Raw genomic sequence first — 8,834 nt, forward strand, 5'->3', positions numbered from 1 at the left:
CTGGGGACATATTAAAGCAGACCAGCATGTCCTGCTACAGGAATGGTAATACTGTGGCAGGGGATGCTGGAACAGCTGGAGTGCCCAAGGTTGGCCAGGCTTGTTACAGATAATTGCGGACTCAAACTCCCAGAAGTCTATGCACTGTACCTGGTGTCCGATTTTCAGGCTATATGACAAGAACTTTAGCTTTGTACTTGTCTCTGGCGCTATTCCGCTCTCTCCTGTATGCTACTGCTGTGCTCCTGGTGGGTGGCACTGCCAGGCAGAGCTGCAACATGTACTGAATGGAAGACAGATTGCTATAGAACAGGATTGTCAAATATCCATCGCTCTGTCAGCAGGGCAAAACCATGGCACTGGTTATAATAATGCCCCTGTTTATCACTGTAGGGAACAACTACTAAACTTGGTTAAAATGCACCTTACATTCTTAACGATGATGATTGAATCAAACAATTCCTGTCACCAGTTAAGACGTGACACTTCCAAACAGTAGAGGCATCGATTAGAGAGATCCCTTCCAAACACCCAGTACGGTCCTTCAGAGTCCATGAATGGCCTTTGGTGTATGGTGCCGAAAGGGGTCGTGGTGTAACCGGACAGAGCGTGGCTAAGCTTTTTAAACACACACACACCCACCCCCCGCTTCCAGGGGCTGCAACATCATCTCCAATACTGTGACAGGCGCTGACAAGTAATATAGTGGAGAGGGATAAAGAACCAGCCAATCGGCTCCTGTCATTTCTGAAATCTAACACGTTACCATGGTGGTTGGGGGCTGATTAGCTGGTAATATATCACTCTCCACATTATCACTTGTTACGGCTTAATGCATTTGGCCCATTGTTCACAAAGTGGCAGCTGTGTTGTGTATATATGTGACAGGCATACTGAAGTTGTACCCGTCCACTGCATACAGCATACTGGTACAGACTATTCAATATCCTGATGCCCCTGGTTTCTAGTGAATTGATAGTGAGCTGCGTCCTCCTGAATATTGGTTTAGCCCAGAAAATGGCTACTTTCACTGTGTGTGACAGAATGTACACTATACCAGGCGGTGATGAGAACTAACTGGTCCAGATTTTCATTTGACTAAAACTTAAGTTTAATTTTTCAATACAGCCATTTACAGAAATGTGGATTGTAGGAGTGGGTGTAGTCCTCTCATTCTTGTGACATAATTCAGTCTTTTTTTTCTTTATAAATGTTAAGGGGACTAAAAAATATATCTATAAATTAAAATTACTTTGGAAAAGAGATGCACATGAGATATCTGTATCATCTAATACTTTGATTAAAAATGGAATTGACCAAAATAGTTGTAGGTGTTTTTATTTTTTTTATTTTTTTAATGCAAAAATGTATCTACAAATCACTAATATATTTTTATGTATGTATGTATCGCATACACCGGATGGGAATGAAGTCTGTTTTTTTATTAGAAAAAGGCACACAGGATTGATAGCTTAGCAATTCTCAGGTTACAGCATGGCAGGTTTTCCAGCAGGCAACACATAGGCTTCACAATGCAAGTACACTCCAGAAATACTTAGCGTAATTCCCTAGCCTATTGCCCAGCCGCTAAAGGGCATTGGGAAACCTAACCCTCTGTTCAGAAAAAAAACTATAACCTGAAACCACAAGTGATGTTAATTGGCAGACAGTGATTCAAAATAGATCTTGGGAAAACCCAGACTGGATCTAATCAGTCCTACTGCTGCTTCTCTATTGTTAGGAAGAGCACTACCAGCCCTCCGTCGAGGACCCCTTGCTGTCCTGATTGTCTCCTGCGAACTAGGCTTCACCAATAACAGCCCCGGTGCCGCCTAGTCTTATGGAATACAAGGCTGCCACAGGAGGCAGGGTACCGCAAGAGAAACTGGGTAAGGTACATGCACCTTCAGTACCGAGTAATAAATACAACAGTGCTGAAAGATGATGTCGGAGAATAGAAATACTAAATGTAACAATACACCACATTGAATCGTAGCTATTAATATCAAAAGATAGAAAATGCAACAATGCAATAAGATGGTACCAAGGTAATCAGACAATAATAAATGCAACAATGCAAGAAGATGACACCAGAAAAGTAAACCAAAGCTAATCACTCCTGACTTATCTGAAAGATGGAATGAAGCAGACCAGTTCAGGAGGGAGCACCACAGATTGACAGGCAGGCTGGAAAGCAGTGGCTGGGGCCAGGAACACGCTGACTGAGGCACAAACAAAGCTGGCACACAAGATGCTGGATGTAAGATGCTGGGACCGGGAACACTCTGGAGCAGGAACCCAGACAAACAGAACTATAACCAGCATCTGTTCCCAGCAGACGCCCGCCTTGTATTCAAAAGTGCTGCCCTGCGGCGTGTGACGTCAGCCGCCGCCCCATGCATCTCACGGCTGCTGTGTGGGACAGAAATTCAGGATGTTGCCTAGCAACGAAACCAATACTTCTGCCCTGTCTGCCTGGCTGCTGCAGGAAGAAGATGGCTGCCGCCCACAGTGTACCAGAGCCTCTGGTGCAGTCACTGACAGCAGCATTGCCAGAGGGCAGACCTAAGTGGCGGAGCAGACAAAGCGTCTAACATCTATAGCTTGATCCTGTTGTTCCACATTACTTTCAAGTGGAACAATGCAGCCTCTGCCACACTCTACCCCCCCTCCCCTTATCTTTAACCACCCTGGTGAAGCTAAGAATTTTTCAGGTGAGTTATCTGATTCGCCCACCTCCTAATTATATCATCCTCGTACGATATGACTCTCCTCATTATCACTTGTTAAGGCTTAATACATTTGACCCATGGTTCACAAAGTAGCAGCTGTGTATATATAGGTGACAGGCCTGCTGAAGTTGTACCCGTCCACTGCATACAGCACGCCGGTATTCAGACTATTCAATAACCTACCTGATGCCCCTGGTCTCTAGTGAATTGATAGTGAGCTGTATCCTGAATATTGGTTTAGTCCAGAAAATGGCTACTTTAACTGTGTGTGACAGAATGTAAACTATACCAGGCAGTGATCATCACTTATGGCTACCTAGTTGCCATGGGTTACAGTATAATAGATTATTTTTTTTATATATAGCCTTTACTGGTCTAACTGTATCATCCACCCGGTTCCACAGCCCTCCACCAATTTCCAGAGGTTACCCACCTCGCCCTCTTCCTCCTCCCAAAATTTCACTATAGGGTTGCTTGTAGGATTGGAATCTACAAACCTACTCGATAGGGCATTCACATTGAGGTGCTGTTACACTTGAACTGTTCACTTAAGTTCTTGATAAAGGTGGCAACACCAAAACGTTGAACGAGATACCTGGGGTGAAATGTAATAGGATGAGAGATTTGGTAAGAAATCTCCATTTTTTTTTTTTTTTTTTTAAAGCGGCAATCCTTTACACTGCAAAACCAGTTCCCAAGTGACAAAAAGCGTAGGAGCATGGCCTAGCATTCCAATCTGACCGAACAACAAGTGAGGAGACTCCTGCCGGGTCTGTGCCAGTTGTACCTGAATTGTCCGTGGATTATATTGACATACGCAGTGATTTTATACTGCCAGCATTGGTACTTGATCCAAGCTTGCTTTTTTATCATGGAGTGAAAGTCTTTATATGTACTTTGTGTTTTGTACTGCGGTGTGGTAATGCTGCATATTGTGGTAGGTGACCTTACCTGTTGGAGTGTCTACTTTGAATAAAATCTGATTTTACTAAAGAGACTGCACTAGGAGAGTGCACCTTCTCTTCTTTCTATAGAATATATATTTATTTTTAAATATTACAGTTGTACTCATAAGTTTATATACTCTAGCAGAATTTGTGATTTTCTGGCCATTTGTCAGAGAATATGAATGATAACTCACAAACTTTTCTTTCACTCATGGTTAGTGGTTGGGTGAAGCCATTTATTGCATAGCTACCTACCCTCCTGCATTCTGCAGGAGACTCCCTGAAATAGCAGCAATCTCCCTCTCTCCCTCATTAGTCTAGCAATCTCCCTCATTTCACCTAGCCCACATTACACTGTTACATTTTTGGGGAAAACAGGAATAAGAGAGAGATACATTTACATTGAATCATCAGCACCATTTCCCAGCACTTTACCAAGTATAGTAGCTCTTACTAACTGCTTTGGGGCTCATCTACATTTGGATGTAAGTCATATTATTACATTCCTCTCAGATGTATCAGTGCACACCCACACTTCTAGGTGCCACATTCACAATCTCTTTTCACAATCTCTCCAAATATGGAACTAGACACGCCCTTTGGGTGGAGCATGACACGCCCCTTCAATGGGGCACTCTGCAAAATTCTACTACCAACTGTAATCTCCCTGAAACTAGTTTTCAAAAGTAGGCAAGTATGATTTATTGCCATACAACTGTGTGTCACTAACCTGGGTGTTTGTTCTTCCATTCTCCAGTTTCTACAAGGTATTTCAGTGTATTCTGCCTGGATGCATTCAGCCTGCACCTAGGCTGCAATCACTTCGTGTGTGTGTGTGTAACTATGGTCAGCTCTCATTAATTACACACCTGAGAGACTTCTGTAGCCCAGGTTCTGACAGCTGTAACCCCTTAGTCCCCTGCTAGCAGTAGTTTAGCATTTCTCCATTTGAACTCTCATGGAATTCCTCTAAGTAATTATTACAGCCTTGGTGCAGCCCTTGATAAACCTCTGCAAATCAGCACTTAGTATCTAGATCTGAAAGCCATTATTCCGAGTGTTTTACGGCCTACTAGGCCTCTCCCCAATTCAAGCCTGCCTGGAGTACTGACCTCACAGGGTCTGAACATCTGACCATGAATCATCCAATCCTGTCTCAGCCTGGGTCTCTCAGAATCACCTGTGTCCAGTCATCATTCACATAGGTATACATAGAGAGACTTGGGACTCCAAGGTGTTCAGTTCCTCTAGTCACACAGCTAAGTGTGAGCTTAGCATCTGACCTTCTAGGTGTATATACTGGCTACCCTAGCTCCTGCTTTGGTTATGCAGCTGTTCCAAAGCCACTATCCGGTATCCAGCTCCAGTGTCCACTGGTGCATTCCGGTCCAGTGTCTGCCGACGCAGCCTAGCCTCAGAGTCTACCGGTGCAGTCTGGTTCCAGGGTCCGCCGGTGCAGACCAGCTTCACTATACAGTCTACAGCAGTTGCTTCCAGTATCCACCAGTACAGTCTGGTACAGCCATATCTGGTATTCAGTCATATCTTGTATCCTGTGTCAGTCGTATCCTGCATCCAGTCTACGTCAGTCGCACCCAGAACTTAGTCTGCTCCTTTTGTATTCAGTATCCAGCTCCGGTTGATAGCATCAACACAGTCTTCTCCACAGCGACCTGATAACCTGATCACCTCAAACATTCAGCTTTACTTTTCCACCCTGCTAACAAAGCCCTGGTGATCCAGCGGTCAGGATATGGCTCTCTCTGCCAAAGCCCGGGTTCGATTCCCGGTCAGGGATTGCTCTCTGTCTTCACCTGTTCCACCCTCTCGCACAGACTTCACACATATGCCAGTTTCACAAAACTCATAGTCATGACACTGTGTTTACTCTCTTTAAATCATAATGACAACAGAAACTACCCAAATTACCCTGATCAAAAGTTTACATACCCTGGAGATTTTGGCCTGATAACATGTACACAAGTTTACACAAACAGGTTTGAATGGCTACTAAAGGTAACTACTCACCTGTGATCTGTTTGTTTTTAATCAGTGTGTGTGTAGAAAAGGTCTGTGAGTTTCTGGTCTCCTAAAATACCCTTGCATCTTTCATCCAGTGCTGCACTGACGTGTCTGGATTCGGAGTCATGGGCAAAGGATCTGGGGGAACAAGTAATTGAACTGTATAAAACAGGAAAGGGATATAAAAAGATATCCAAGCAATTGAGAATGCCAATCAGCAGTGTTCAAACTCTAATTAAGAAGTGGAAAATGAGGGATTCTGTGTAAACCAAAGCACGGTCAGGTAGACCAGTGGTTCCCAACCCTGGTCCTCAAGTACCCCCAACAGTACATGTTTTGCAGGTCTCCACACAGAATCACAATTGCTATAATTAGCTCCACCTGTGGATCTTTTCAAATGTGCCTGAATAATGAGTGCACCTGCAGGGAGACCTGGAAAACATGCACTGTTGGGGGTACTTGAGGACCAGGGTTAGGAATCACTGAGGTAGACCAACAAAAATTTCAGCCACAACTGGCAGGAAAAATTTTCGGGATGCAAAGAAAAATCCACAAATAACTTCAGCTGAAGTACAGGACTCTGAAAAAAAGTGGTGTGGTTGTTTCAAGATGCACAATATGGAGGCATTTGAAGAAAAATGGGCTGCATGGTCGAGTTGCCAGAAGAAAGCCATTACTACGCAAATGCCACAAAGCTTCCCACTTACAATACTCCAAACAGCACAGAGACAAGCCTCAAAACTTCTGGAACAAAGTCATTTGGAGTGATGAGACCAAAATTTTACTTTTTGGCCACAACCATAAACGTTACATTTGGAGAGGAGTCAACAAGGCCTATGATGAAAGGTACACCATTCCTACTGTGAAACACGGAGGTGGATCGCTGATGTTTTGGGGATGTGTGAGCTACAAAGGCACTGGAAACTTGGTCAAAATTGATGGCAAGATGAATGCAGCATGTTATCAGAAAATACTGCAGGAAAATTTCACTCATCAGCCCGGAAGCTGCGCATGGGACATACTTGGACATTCCAACATGACAATGATCCAAAACACAAGGTCAAGTTGACCTGTCATTGGCTACAGCAGTGAAGGTTCTGGAGTGGCCATTCTAAATGAATCATCAGCTAAATCATAACAGAATATGCTGCTATATAGAACTAATTTGGTTGTCAAATTCATACCTATATTCCACGTTTCCCGCGTGTGTGTGTGTGCGTGCGTGCGTGCGTGCCAATTTAGAGCTATTTTTAGGAGAAGAGGAGGCAGCTAAATCTTTCCTTCACTACCCCAGGACAATGTGGGAAGGCATTCAAGGTGATTCCTGCACAAGGTGTTACCATTTATTAATTGTATGCTTTCCGTGACATTACAGGCTGATCCTCTTGCATGCATTTATTATTTATTTGCAGTTTCTTATATAGCGCAGCATATTCAGTTTAGGTTTACAATTGGAAACAGGGAGAAAACAATCTGGGTAGTAACAAACCGACATAGAGGTAGGGGGGCTTTGCTCACAATCTCTAGGATTTGTTCTACTTGCTTTTAGGACAATTGTATCAAGCTTCAAAAAAAGTGATAAAGTAGAGAGTGATAAACAAGCAACCAATCAGCCAGTACCTGTTATTGCTCAAACCCAGCCTGTTGCATGGCAGTGAGGATCTGATTAGCTGGCTGTTTATGACTCACGACCATCGATGATTATAAATCATCGATGGTTTATGGCTGATGTTCAATAGTTTTGCTATCAATGGGGGAGAACCAGATGGTTTCCCACCATCAATGTCAAGCTTAAACGAATAGTTTAGGTTTTGCTTTTTCACCAAGGTGCCGGGACACGGAGCATAGCTCCACCCCCCGGCACCCATGAAACCCAGCCCCCGCATTTTGATTGGCCCACAGACCAATCAATCAAAGAAAATGGATGACCATCGATATGTAAAAACATTGATAGTCATCCATTGTATATTTCTACACTATCGACGGCCATCCCTATCACTCAACACTTTTTCACTTTTTGAAGCTTGATACATCTGGCCCCTCCTCAAAGTCATGGGGGGAGATGGGGGGGGGGGGGGACAGGAGGGGTCCTAAAGTTCATCATTATATTGACAAACTCAATCCCGGCAAACTTGGCATTCCTAACTGGAATTAACAATCAAACATTCAAGCATTTGGACGTGAGGTTAGCCCCTGCAGTAAACTATACACACAGCCAGATGTGCTGATCTTAGTGGCGTAGCTTTGTTTGGGGCGCCCCCCGCCTTTAATGGGGGGGCGCCCCCCGTGCCCCCTCCCCCCATTGCCGCATGCTTGACTGTCCGCGCGTCACGGCTCCCCTTCTGGCTTCAATTAATTCTATGCAGACGGACCACGATAAAATGGCTGCCCCATACCGCAGACAGTTTCAGAGAACAGTCTGCTTTATGGGGCGGCTATTTTATCGTGGTCCGTCTCCATAGTATTGATTGAAGCCAGGAGGGGACCTGGGACGCGCGGACAGGTAAGCCTGCGGGGGATGGGGGGCGGGGGGGATTACTATAGCACCGCAGCCCCCCCCGGCGCCCCCATATGCACAGCGACCCCCCCCCCCCGCGCGACTGTGGGGGCTGCGGTGCTATAGTTACGCCACTGGCTGATCTATCTATCACAATAGATCTATCGATCTATTATGAGTTACATTGTTCACAGACATAGTGGGGGTACATACATACCCGTTTATAGGCTTGTGATATACCAGCCAGTATACCACCTAATCAATGTATACCTAGTTTAAGACTCACAGCTGGACCTCCGCCCTTCTCCTGGCAACATAAGACTCACAGCTAGAGCACCACCCTTACCCTGGCAACATAAGACTCACAGCTGGAGCACCACCCTTCCCCTGGCAACATAAGACTCATAGCTGGAGCCCCGCCCTTCTCCTGGCAACATAAGACTGACAGAGAGCCACCATTCTCCTGGCAAAATAATACAGCTGGAGCCTTGCCTTTCTCCTGGCTGTGTAATAATGTTCACAGCTGGAGCCCTGTCCTTCACCTGGCAACTTTAGACTCACAGGTGGAGCCTCAGCCTTCTACTGGCTGCTTAAAACCAACAGCTGAACTTCTCATGGAAACATAAAATAAACACA

The sequence above is a fragment of the Crinia signifera genome, chromosome 1 (genome assembly GCF_055691185.1).
Source record: "Crinia signifera chromosome 1, ASM5569118v1, whole genome shotgun sequence".
Lineage (NCBI taxonomy): Eukaryota > Metazoa > Chordata > Amphibia > Anura > Myobatrachidae > Crinia > Crinia signifera.